Below are 13,735 nucleotides of genomic sequence, written 5' to 3'. Positions count from 1 at the left end.
TGAGAGCAGTGTCAGCAGAGGGTGACATGTATATGTTCAGCCCATTTGTTGGACAAAGAGAGATTAAGGAAGATTTCCTTCTACATCTTGAGGATAGAGAGAGATTATCTCAGACACCAGCTCCTCTGTGCAGTTCTAATGATGATTTCTAGGCTCAGAACGATAGCAATTCAGTGTTATGGTTTTCCTTTGCAACAGGCTCGTCTTCTGTTAATTAGTTATTAATAATGTTGAGCGAATCTGTGCCTTTTCCCCGGGAATCAATGGGAATCAAAATAATTTTGACTTAAACGCCTATTTTTATACGCACGACTATTTGGTCCCAATTCATTGAAATTAAAGGGCGTCCGAATCATTTTTATATGCGCAAAATTTTTTTTGATGCAACTGAATTTTTGCAGGTGAATTGTTGCAAAACGTGGAAATTTGCCGCAAATTAGTGTCTGCCGAATGTATTTGCCCATCGCCCTTTTTTAATGCAGGAATGTATTTAGGTCCGGTGCTACCCAAGGCAAAGGAATATAGAGTGCCCCCAACATACGCAATGACACGCACAGTGGAAACGTCATTTCTGGATCTCTGAACTGGACCCTGTACCCCTCACCCCTCCTGCTGCACCAACAGATTTCAGCAGTAAATCTCCACAGCGGCTGAGATTTTTAAAATGTTATTTTGAACAACATTTTTAAATATATAGGCACCGGAGCAGGCTTGGATTTGTGGGAAAGCCACAAAGGTCCGGGACTGGGGCGGTAAGAATTTAGGGGAGGCATGTCATCCAGACGCATTCTAATATTTTTTCAGAAGCAAAGGGGATGAGCAGCTCTTTAATTCTCCAGGGCACCTAATTCCCAGTGCCCCAGCATTTGGGCATACTTGTAGGGGAAGGGGGGCAGACGCAGGAACCCTCTGGCCTAGGGGCAGTCAAATTAGAAATTCGGGAACTGCACCCGGGGACTTCCCCACCTAAAACTGCTGCCCTAGGCACAGGCCTTCGGGTGCCTATATAGTGAATAAAGTACCCCCTTTTGTAAAATATAAGGATATTATAAATTACCGAGGAGTTTCATGAGTGACCATATAAAAACATGAGGCCGAGGTCATGGAACTCCGAGGTAACTTCTAATATCCTCATATTTTACAACAGGGGGTACTTTATTTATTATAATACACAAGTTTCAGTGAGTCATGTGACAGAAATGACATCACTAAGCTCCGATTATAACCAATGACATCACTAAGCACCGTTTATGTGACAGAAATGACGTCAGAACTCACCGTTTATAACTGATGACAGAACTCACCGTTTATTAAGGAAATATTCATGGCTTTTGTGCATTATATAGTGAATAAAGTACCCCCTCTTGTAAAATATAAGGATATTATAAGTTAACGAGAAGTTTCATGACGAAGGCCGAGTGTTTTTATACAGGTCATGGAACTCTGAGGTTGAGTTGATTGTTGAGTAGATTGTTGAGTAGAAGCTGCATGTGGATGTTTATAGGTGTTATAACATAGACACTATCAGATGAACTGGCTGCTGGTTGGGTGAATATCTTTCCGACCTACAGGCCTCCATGAAGGATTGGGCCATGTTTACTAACATTGGAGATAAATATCTCCGGAGATCTCCAGAGATGTTGCCCAACGCAACCAATCAGATCTCTGCTTTTGTTTTCTAACTTGTAGGTGACTGTTTAAATGACTAATTGGTTGCCATGGGCAAAATCTCTTGAGATATTTATCTCCAACGTTAGTAAACATGTCCCTTAGCCAACACATTCCTCCCTCTCCCCAGAAGTTCATGCTAACAACAGGTCATACCTTTCAACATTTGAAAATGGTAAATAGATTCTTGACTTTGCCCATTTTTATGGCCACACCCCTAAATACCACATCCAGAATTTGGCAGGTTATGGAAAGTTTGAACACATTTCTGGCAGTTTTATGTACATGTTTTATGTGTTATTATAACCGTTTTGCTAATGAAGGTGAAATTCCCCTTTAAGAGTCACAGTTCCCCCAAGAGACCTGCTTTTCTTATTGGTTACAATTGCTTCTAAGTGCAGGCGCTGAGTATTCTGATAGGGATGCACCAAAACCAGGAGTCGGCCTTTTTCAGCAGGATTCGGCCGATTCGAACCGAATCCTATTTTGCATATGCAAATTAGAGGCAGGGAGGTAAATAGCATGACTTTTTGTCACAAAACAAGGAAGTAAAAAATGTTTTCCCCTTTGCATATGCAAATTAGGATTCGGGTTCGGTATTCGGCCAAATCTTTCGCCAAGGATTTGGGGGTTCGGCCGAATCCAAAAAAAGTGGATTCGGTGCATTCGTACATTCTGGGCTCTCTGGCAAAAGCCTCTTATTTAATTAAGTTTCAGAAATGTTGTATCTATTTCTGGTGTGAGTGCGGGAGAGTAACTAGGGACATTTTTATAAAAATCCGGGACTGAGGATCTGCCAAAACCTGTCTCTCCCTCAAAAAATGTTGGGAGGTGTGTATTAGATGAATATTATAATGTCAGACCCCAGTTCTGTAATTAGGTGGATCACTATGTTGAATTAAAAGTGTAATGGACACAAGTAGCAATAGCCAACGCACTATCCCCCAAGAGTCCAATCAAAGGTCTTTCTTTTCACCGACTGCTGAAATCTGAGTCAGTGGGTGTAACTGAAGGTGCTGGCCCCCCGCTCAATTCTTTTTCCCAAGGCCCCCAACGCCAACATTTGGGCATGCACCAAATCACAGGTCAAACAAACAACTGCCAATCAGGTCGGTGCATTCAGTCCATGTGACCCTTCAATGGAAGAAGCAGTCTGAAAACAGAAATATCTAAGTGGAATCTTGATTATTCTGCACTGCTCTACACCCATAGCCATACAATTAGCGCTACAACACACAGCCATTTATTATTGATAGCCTGCCCAATTCATTATGGAGAAATGCGACAGCATGGAACTCGCATTGCAGAACTGCACCCGTAATTGGATCACACAGCTGCAGCCAATTTCTTAACTAATGATTCCTCGCTGTCTCCTGCTCGCTGTATCCCGGGGGTACGCCGTGCCCAACCTTTAACTTGTACAACTCAATCTCCATTGATCAGCTCGGGCTCTGTGAGTGATTTATATATTTATATATATTTTTTAATTTGGCCCTTTAATGACTAAAACTGTTTAAAAAATACATGAAATTATCATTATCTCGCCGAACGCTGCTATTGACAACCACTGCTCTGACTTAATGGGCTCAGACGAGGAACATCTTGACTAATTCATTGGTTCCTTCGATGGTTTAAAGTCACACAGAGACTCCCCTGAGATGCCACTGAAATCTAAATTGCTTTTATACATAAGAAACTGAAATCATTTTCAACCAGAATAAACACATCCACTAGGGTTTCACCTGACGTCCCATTGATCAGCTAATTGGTTCTATTCCTGTTAGTGATGGGTGTATTTATTTGCCAGGCGCGAATTCGCGGTGAATTTGCACAATTTGCCGCAACTGAATAAATTCGCAAAACACCCGCAAAAAATTGTCGTCAAAAACGAGACGCCTGCGTCAAAAACGAGACGCCGGCGCCATTTCACGGCGCAAATTCGCCCATCACTAATTCCTGAACAAATACTGTACATCGTAGGGAAACACAGGCTTCCGGTTACCAGGGAACATTTTATACTAGTGTTTTGGGGGGCCCTCATTCCAGCTTTGCCCCATCCTGACTTTTAACTAAATGTAAACCCCCAAACTCTGAAACCATTCTATATCACTGCTTCATATTGCTTAATAGTTCATATAAGTGCTAGAATTCTAAGGAGGTGCGAAATGCACCCCTCAGTGACCCATTTCACTTCACCAAAAATTCACGAACCTGCGAAAACTCGCCGAAATGCATTGAAGTCTATGGACAACAATTTTTTTTTGACGTGCAACACATTTTGCCGTACCGCTCCCTAAAGCTGGGGGTCTGGTGCACCCGGACCACATTCACTATTTGGTGAGTCATTTACAATTTATTCTGGAGCCCCGTGTTTCTCCCAAATATTGAAACACATTTTTTCACCCCTTAGAGTCTATGGGCGTCATTTTCGAGGCGAAACTTGGAGAAAAATGTCACTCTTAACTCCTCATGAATACAACACTGCCAAACCCAGGCAGCCCTGTATACACGGGAATGTTACACATTTTGGGATAATGTAGTAAAAGCTGCAAAGTTTGTTACAGGTCTAATTACCTATAGCAACCAATCAGCAGGCAGCATTTACTGGTTGCTCTGAGTTACTGAATCTGGGCAAACTTTGCACTATGTATTATGTATGGAGGATTATATTTTGGTCTACTATACCAGCCAAAAGCCACCCAGCCCTTGAGCAGTAAAGATCTGTGTCTCCAAAGATGCCCCAGTAGCTCCCCATCTTCTTTTCTGCTGATTCACTGCACATGCTCTGTGCAGCTGTGACTTACTGGGCTTAGGGACTTAACGGAGAACCAAACCCTTGCTAATAAAAACCCTTATCCTACATAGACCCCCTCCCTGCTCTACCTCCAGCATAGGTGGTACCTTTGGTAAATGCCCCTAACTCTTTACTTACCCCTCGGTGCAGATTCAGGGCATCAGAGTTTATGGGCGTCATCTTCTTCTCTTCGGTAATCTTCGCATCTTCTTCCGCCGCTTCAACTATTTTTGTGACTTTCAGCGCATGTGCAGAAAATTGCTCCAACTGCGCCTGCGCCGACATGCCACTCTCTTCCGAAAGATTACCGAAGAAGATGTCGCCCGTGAACCCCCTGAATCTGCACCGAGGGGTAAGTAAAGAGTTAGGGACATTTAACAAAGGTACCACCTACGCTGGAGGGAGCAGGGAGGGGGTCTATGTAGGGTGGGAGGGTAGGGGTTTTTATTAGCAAGGGTTTGGTTCTCCTTTAAGTCTATAGAAAATCATATAAACATGAAATAAACCCAATAGGCTGGTTTTGCCTCCAATAAGGATTAATTATATCTTAGTTGGGATCAAGTACAAGCGACTGTTTTATTATTACACAGAAAAATGAAATCCGTTTGGAAAATTTTCATTATTTGGATAAAATGGAGTCTATGAGAGGAGGCCTTTCCCTAATTCTCTCCCTGAATCAGTGTTACAGGCTGATACATTAGATAGGTACAAGGAAGGGTCGGATGCTTTATTCACCAGTAGCTCCTCCCAGCAGACAGGAGGGAGCCAATGAGATTAGAGGAGGGAAAGGGGTGTTACAGGGAGAGCTGGGAAGTGAATCAGGGGTACAGGCTGATACATTAGATAGGTACAAGGAAGGGTCGGATGCTTTATTCACCAGTAGCTCCCCCCAGCAGACAGGAGGGAGCCAATGAGATTAGAGGAGGGAAAGGGGTGTTACAGGGAGAGCTGGGAAGTGAATCAGGGGTACAGACTGATACATTAGATAGGTACAAGGAAGGGTCGGATGCTTTATTCACCAGTAGCTCCTCCCAGCAGACAGGAGGGAGCCAATGAGATTAGAGGAGGGAAAGGGGTGTTACAGGGAGAGCTGGGAAGTGAATCAGTGGTACAGGCTGATACATTAGATAGGTACAAGGAAGAGTCGGATGCTTTATTCACCAGTAGCTCCTCCCAGCAGACAGGAGGGAGCCAATGAGATTAGAGGAGGGAAAGGGGTGTTACAGGGAGAGCTGGGAAGTGAATCAGGGGTACAGGCTGATACATTAGATAGGTACAAGGAAGGGTCGGATGCTTTATTCACCAGTAGCTCCTCCCAGCAGACAGGAGGGAGCCAATGAGATTAGAGGAGGGAAAGGGGTGTTACAGGGAGAGCTGGGAAGTGAATCAGTGGTACAGGCTGATACATTAGATAGGTATAAGGAAGGGTCGGATGCTTTATTCACCAGTAGCTCCTCCCAGCAGACAGGAGGGAGCCAATGAGATTAGAGGAGGGAAAGGGGTGTTACAGGGAGAGCTGGGAAGTGAATCAGGGGTACAGGCTGATACATTAGATAGGTACAAGGAAGGGTCGGATGCTTTATTCACCAGTAGCTCCTCCCAGCAGACAGGAGGGAGCCAATGAGATTAGAGGAGGGAAAGGGGTGTTACAGGGAGAGCTGGGAAGTGAATCAGTGGTACAGGCTGATACATTAGATAGGTATAAGGAAGGGTCGGATGCTTTATTCACCAGTAGCTCCTCCCAGCAGACAGGAGGGAGCCAATGAGATTAGAGGAGGGAAAGGGGTGTTACAGGGAGAGCTGGGAAGTGAATCAGGGGTACAGGCTGATACATTAGATAGGTACAAGGAAGGGTCGGATGCTTTATTCACCAGTAGCTCCTCCCAGCAGACAGGAGGGAGCCAATGAGATTAGAGGAGGGAAAGGGGTGTTACAGGGAGAGCTGGGAAGTGAATCAGGGGTACAGGCTGATACATTAGATAGGTATAAGAAGGGGTTGGATGGTGTTTAGCAAGTGAGGGAATACAGGGATATGGGAGATAGCTCATAGTACAAGTTGATCCAGGGACTGGTCCCATTGCCATTTTGGAGTCAGGAAGGAATTTTTTCAAATTGGAGAGGCTTCAGATGGGTTTTTTTGCCTTCCTCTGGATGAACTGGCAGTTAGGCAGATTAAAAAAGAACTAAAAGGTTGTACTTGATGGACCTGTGTCTTTTTTCAACCTTACTTACTATGTAACTATGTAATTCAGAGCTTTCTGGATAACGGATGTGTTTGTGTGTATATATATATATATATATATATATATATATATATAATTATATATAATATTCAAATTCATTATGCGACTTAAGTATTTAGTTCAGAGTCACATTAGATGGCAGCATAGAAACCAGTGCATCAGAAGTGATAAAGCCCAGAGCAGACTGAGCATGTGCAGTGCCACTGACACAAAGATGTCGTAACAAGATGGGGAGCTGCTGGGCACAATTATGAAAGCCTGGATCATTACTGTTATACGACTGCTGCACATTTGGGCTGGTACAGTAAGTTCAGTATATAAAATACAGCATTTGTAGTCAGATTAATTTTCAAGGATTCATGTTCTTTAAATTGTGTGTATATATATATATATTTGTATATGAATTTTGGGATAGTAAATCTTGGAAAACCATTTATCCTGCCTAAACACGTCAGCATTTCCCATCGATTATTTGTCTGTGTTTTATCTGAGCCTGATCTCTGAGCCTGACCGGCTGCTTGTGAGCCTTAGCCTGTTCTTTGTGTGACAGTTTTACTGATAGTCTGACAAGCAAGTGATTTCTAAACAACAACAACAGCCTCCAGCCCCATTTACTCACTGAGGTCAATGCTCTTTATTCAGAGCTGAATTGTTCTAAGACAAGACTATTAATCACAATGATGAGAGAAGGCTTCAAGTGACGGCTAAAGACAAGGGATCGTCAGTATAATTCCATTACATTTCATAGACAGGCTGCACTCATTCTCTGTTATTATCTGTTATACTAAAGGTTCCAATTTAATATACTTTTACGTTTAGTGCATATGTTCACTATGTCTGAGCTGAGCCTAAACCTCCTTGTTTCCTTTACTCTTAGGGGCCGATTCACTAACTTTGAGTGAAGGATTCGAAGTAAAAAAACTTTGAATTTCGAAGTATTTTTTGGGCTACTTCGACCATCGAATGGGCTACTTCGACCTTCAACTACGACTACGTCTTCGAATCAAAGGATTCGAAGTAAAAATCGTTCGACTATTCAACCATTCGATAGTCGAAGTACTGTCTCTTTAAAAAAAACTTCGACCCCCTACTTCGGCAGCTAAAAGCTACCGAAGTCAATGTTAGCCTATGGGGAAGGTCCCCATAGGCTTGCCTAAGTTTTTTTGATCAAAGGATATTCCTTCGATCGTTGGATTAAAATCCTTCGAATGGATTTTATCGTTCGATCGAAGGAATAATCCTTCGATCGTACGATCGCAGAATTTGCGCTAAATCCTTCGACTTCAATATTCGAAGTCGAAGGATTTCAATTCCTAGTCGAATATCGAGGGTTAATTAACTATGTCTGAGCTGAGCCTAAACCTCGTTGTTTCCTTACTCTTTGTTATATGAGCTACAGGCATGGAAAGCAGCATTGCAGTAAAGACAATGACCCATTGAGATGAGGGGTATTTGATTCTGCTTAGAGACACTGATGCAAAGTCTATGGGGCAGATTCGCTAAAGGACAAATTGTCGCCAACGACCGTTTCGCACACATCGCACCACTTCGCCAGGAGCAATTTTGCTACCACTACGTTAATTCACTAATAGTAAACTGCGAAGGAAGCCACAAAACCGCAGAACTTTGCTGCTACTTTTTATTGTACGACATGTTTCGGATCACTTGGACCCTTTCCTGAAGTGGAACTGTAGCCTGGTTTTTGCGGTGTCACCATATGGAGGTGAGCCTACTAGTGATGGGTGAATTTTTTCGTCAGGAGCGAATTTGCGCGATTTGCCACCGACGAATAAATTCACGAAACGGCTGCGAAAATAAGCTGGCGCAAATTCACCGGCGTCAAAAAAAATGTCGCCGGTGTCCAAAAAAACGGACGCAGGTGTAAAAAAATGCTGGCACCTTTTCACAAATTTTTCACGAAAATTTGCAAATTTTTTGGTGAAGCGAAACTGCACAAATTCGCCCATCACTAGAGCCTACTATAAAACCAGAGATAGGGATATGCTGAAAACCATTTGTATTTGAGGCTAATTCACTAATATGCAAAGTTGCGCCCTGAGCGCCGAACGCTGGTGACTTTTCGCTAGAGTTACTTCGTCAGTGCGAGCATTTCATAGCGAAGATGCACTAGCATTAGTTTGTGTCTAGCGAAAATTCGCTAGTGATCTTGCGCTTAGGTCGATTTGCCAGAGCGGAAAGTCGCCTGGCGATAGAGTGCGAACGAACCATAGTGACGGTCTCTTTCGCTAGCGAATTAGCGTCTGTGTCTGTTAATGAATGGCGATGTCCCTGCGGATGGTAACGCTGGCGAAAACTAGCGTTAGCCATTCGCCCTTTAGTGAATCTGCCCCATGATCTAGAATCCATGCCATAAAGCAACACAGCAATTATGTTGTTCCTCAGGGAGGGAAAAGTGACGAATCAGCCCCCTCGTCCATTCCAAAACAATATTAATATACACAATACAGGTATGGAAACGATAGCCTGACACCTGTTATCCAGAAAGCTCAGAATTACAGAAAGGCCATCTCCCATAAGGGTAAATTTATCAAAGGGTGAAGTTCCGCCATTAGAGTGAAATTCCGCAGCTCTCAATTCATTTCTATGGGATTTTGAAAGGCGTATTTATCAATGGGTGAAAGTTCACCCTTTGATAAATACGCCTATAAAAATCCCATAGAAATGAATGGAGAGTGGCGGAACTTCACTCTAATGGCGGAACTTCACTCTTTGATAAATAGACTCTATTTTATCCAAATAATACAAATTGGTTACCCCTGAAAACAAAGGAAAATAAAGATATGGGACCTGTTATCCAGAATGCTCGGGATCTGGGTCTTTTAAGATAACAGATCTTTCCGTAATTTGGATCTTCATACCTTAAGTCTACTAGAAAATCATATAATCATTAAATAAACCCAATAGGCTGGTTTTGCCTCCAATAAGGATTAATTATATCTTAGTTGGGCTCAAGTACAAGCGACTGTTTTATTATTACACAGAAAAAAAATCGAAATCATTTTTAAAAGTTGTAATTATTTGATTAAAATGGGAGCTGACCACTCCATAATTCAGGACTTTCTGGCTAACGGGTTTCAGATAACAGATCCCATACCTGTACATTGTACAGTATGGGACCTGTTATCCAGAATGCTCGGGAACTGGATAATGGATATTTCCATTATCCATGGATATTTCTGTAATTTGGATCTTCAAACCTTAAATCTACTCGAAATCGACTTTATTTTATGTAAATGTAAAATAAGCCAATAGGCTGGTTTTGTTTCCAATACGGATTAATTATATCTTAGTTGGGATCAAGTTACTTTTTTTTTAATTATTAACACGAAATTTGTGGATTATGCGGATAACGAAGTCTACGGGAGTCAGCTTCCCGTAATTCGGAGCTTTCTGGATAATGGATCCCTGCAGTGGAACATTCTCCAGTTCTCCCGGGCCAGTGCCTACAGTGGACTAACAACCCCTCATTGATTTTACCGTTCCTGCTCCTTTAAATAGTAATATTTTTTTAGAAAAGTACTTTTAACATGATAAAAAAATGTAACCATTTTATTTTCTCATCAACAAACAATTAGGGAGATTCAAGGCATCGGGCAAAACTAGAGAGATAAAAAGCGTATGCGTTCGGTTATGTTGCTGGGCGACAACAGCAGAGAGATATATGGAACATAATTCAGGTAATTGAATGTTCTGAGAGCTCAGACATGTCTATAATCCGCTGCAGCCATAGAAATACATCTCGCATAATGGCCTTTCACAGCAGCCGTCCTGTTGGCAGAGACACATAAATGGAATAAGTCACACGTCTATCACAGCCGCCTCCGACCCATTCACATGGACTCCCACTTGTGCACCCCGTGTCGGCTGCATAATAAGTACCAGGGCACTCGCTGGAAATGCATCCGTCTGATTGGTGGAAGCGGCAGTGCAGTAATGTCATTATTATCAGTATCTCTTTGAAGCACATTATGCACAATGTCTTCTGTCACAGCAGCATTGAGTATTGGCTTATTTGTAACCGTAATCTAGTTATAATTCCACTATCTCTTCTTTGTACTACTGTATATAGCACTATATGTCCTGTATAATAAACCTGACTTGCTGGATTCAACACCTAATTTGTATTCAAACATTTTGCCAGTTCCACTGACCCATCTCATAACTCAGGTATTTAACCACAGGCACTTCCTACCAAGGGCACAAGCAAGCCCTCACCCCAAATCTCCTCCTAACTGACCTTCAGACTGGGCCCCCTTAGCTCATAACAAGGTTACAGATATATAGAAACATTGGGGTGTCACCCTGCTATATTTCCAGGGGTACCCAGGGTACAAATAAACACTCACCCCAAATCTCCCCCTAACTGGCCTTCAGACTGGGCCCCCTTAGCTCATAACAAGGTTACAGATATATAGAAACATTGGGGAACAATCACCCTGCTATAGTTCCAGGGGTACCCAGGGTACAAATAAACACTCACCCCAAATCTCCCCCCTAACTGACCTTCAGACTGAGCCCCCTTAGCTCATAACAAGGTTACAGATACATAGAAACATTGGGGTGTCACCCTGCTATATTTCCAGGGGTACCCAGGGTACAAATAAACACTCACCCCAAATCTCCCCCTAACTGGCCTTCAGACTGGGCCCCCTTAGCTCATAACAAGGTTACAGATATATAGAAACATTGGGGAACAATCACCCTGCTATAGTTCCAGGGGTACCCAGGGTACAAATAAACACTCACCCCAAATCTCCCCCTAACTGACCTTCAGACTGGGCCCCTTAGCTCATAACAAGGTTACAGATATATAGAAACATTGGAGTGTCACCCTGCTATAGTTCCAGGGGTACCCAGGGTACAAATAAGCACTCACCCCAAATCTCCCCCTAACTGGCCTGCAGACTGGGCCCCCTTAGCGCATAACAAGGTTACAGATATATAGAAACATTGGGGTAACCGTCACCCTGCTATAGTTCCAGGGGTACCCAGGGTACAAATAAACACTCACCCCAAATCTCCCCCCTAACTGGCCTTCAGACTGGGCCCCCTTAGCGCATAACAAGGTTACAGATATATAGAAACATTGGGGTGTCACCCTGCTATAGTTCCAGGGGTACCCAGGGCACAAATAAACACTCACCCCCAAATCTCCCCCTAACTGACCTTCAGACTGGGCCCCTTAGCTCATAACAAGGTTACAGATATATAGAAACATTGGGGTGTCACCCTGCCTATAGTTCCAGGGGTACCCAGGGTACAAATAATCACTCACCCCAAATCTCCCCCTAACTGACCTTCAGACTGGGTCCCCTTAGCTCATAACAAGGTTACAGATATATAGAAACATTGGGGGGTCACCCTGCTATATTTCCAGGGGTACCCAGGGTACAAATAAACACTCACCCCAAATCTCCCCCTAACTGGCCTTCAGACTGGGCCCCCTTAGCTCATAACAAGGTTACAGATATATAGAAACATTGGGGAACAATCACCCTGCTATAGTTCCAGGGGTACCCAGGGTACAAATAAACACTCACCCCAAATCTCCCCCCTAACTGACCTTCAGACTGAGCCCCCTTAGCTCATAACAAGGTTACAGATATATAGAAACATTGGAGTGTCACCCTGCTATAGTTCCAGGGGTACCCAGGGTACAAATAAGCACTCACCCCAAATCTCCCCCTAACTGGCCTGCAGACTGGGCCCCCCTTAGCGCATAACAAGGTTACAGATATATAGAAACATTGGGGTAACCGTCACCCTGCTATAGTTCCAGGGGTACCCAGGGTACAAATAAACACTCACCCCAAATCTCCCCCCTAACTGGCCTTCAGACTGGGCCCCCTTAGCGCATAACAAGGTTACAGATATATAGAAACATTGGGGTGTCACCCTGTACCCAGGGCACAAATAAACACTCACCCCAAATCTCCCCCTAACTGACCTTCAGACTGGGCCCCCTTAGCTCATAACAAGGTTACAGATATATAGAAACATTGGGGTGTCACCCTGCTATAGTTCCAGGGGTACCCAGGGCACAAATAAACACTCACCCCAAATCTCCCCCTAACTGACCTTCAGACTGGGCCCCTTAGCTCATAACAAGGTTACAGATATATAGAAACATTGGGGTGTCACCCTGCTATATTTCCAGGGGTACCCAGGGTACAAATAAACACTCACCCCAAATCTCCCCCTAACTGGCCTTCAGACTGGGCCCCCTTAGCTCATAACAAGGTTACAGATATATAGAAACATTGGGGAACAATCACCCTGCTATAGTTCCAGGGGTACCCAGGGTACAAATAAACACTCACCCCAAATCTCCCCCCTAACTGACCTTCAGACTGAGCCCCCTTAGCTCATAACAAGGTTACAGATATATAGAAACATTGGAGTGTCACCCTGATATAGTTCCAGGGGTACCCAGGGTACAAATAAGCACTCACCCCAAATCTCCCCCTAACTGGCCTGCAGACTGGGCCCCCTTAGCGCATAGCAAGGTTACAGATATATAGAAACATTGGGGTAACCGTCACCCTGCTATAGTTCCAGGGGTACCCAGGGTACAAATAAACACTCACCCCAAATCTCCCCCCTAACTGGCCTTCAGACTGGGCCCCCTTAGCGCATAACAAGGTTACAGATATATAGAAACATTGGGGTGTCACCCTGCTATAGTTCCAGGGGTACCCAGGGCACAAATAAACACTCACCCCAAATCTCCCCCTAACTGACCTTCAGACTGGGCCCCCTTAGCTCATAACAAGGTTACAGATATATAGAAACATTGGGGGTGTCACCCTGCTATAGTTCCAGGGGTACCCAGGGTACAAATAATCACTCACCCCAAATCTCCCCCTAACTGACCTTCAGACTGGGTCCCCTTAGCTCATAACAAGGTTACAGATATATAGAAACATTGGGGTGTCACCCTGCTATATTTCCAGGGGTACCCAGGGTACAAATAAACACTCACCCCAAATCTCCCCCTAACTGGCCTTCA

General features: G+C 43.7%; 1 protein-coding gene across 9 annotated transcripts in view; it reads right to left on the bottom strand.

Moving 5' to 3' along the window:
• The window catches only part of LOC108707614 (disks large homolog 2), a 659,829-nt gene that overhangs the window by 109,898 nt on the left and 536,196 nt on the right, over positions 1–13,735 (bottom strand). The gene's annotated exons all lie outside the window — the stretch shown is intronic.

This window comes from Xenopus laevis, chromosome 2L (assembly GCF_017654675.1).
Source record: "Xenopus laevis strain J_2021 chromosome 2L, Xenopus_laevis_v10.1, whole genome shotgun sequence".
In the NCBI taxonomy this organism is placed as follows: Eukaryota; Metazoa; Chordata; class Amphibia; order Anura; family Pipidae; genus Xenopus; species Xenopus laevis.
This window is presented reverse-complemented; position numbering and strand designations above follow the sequence as displayed.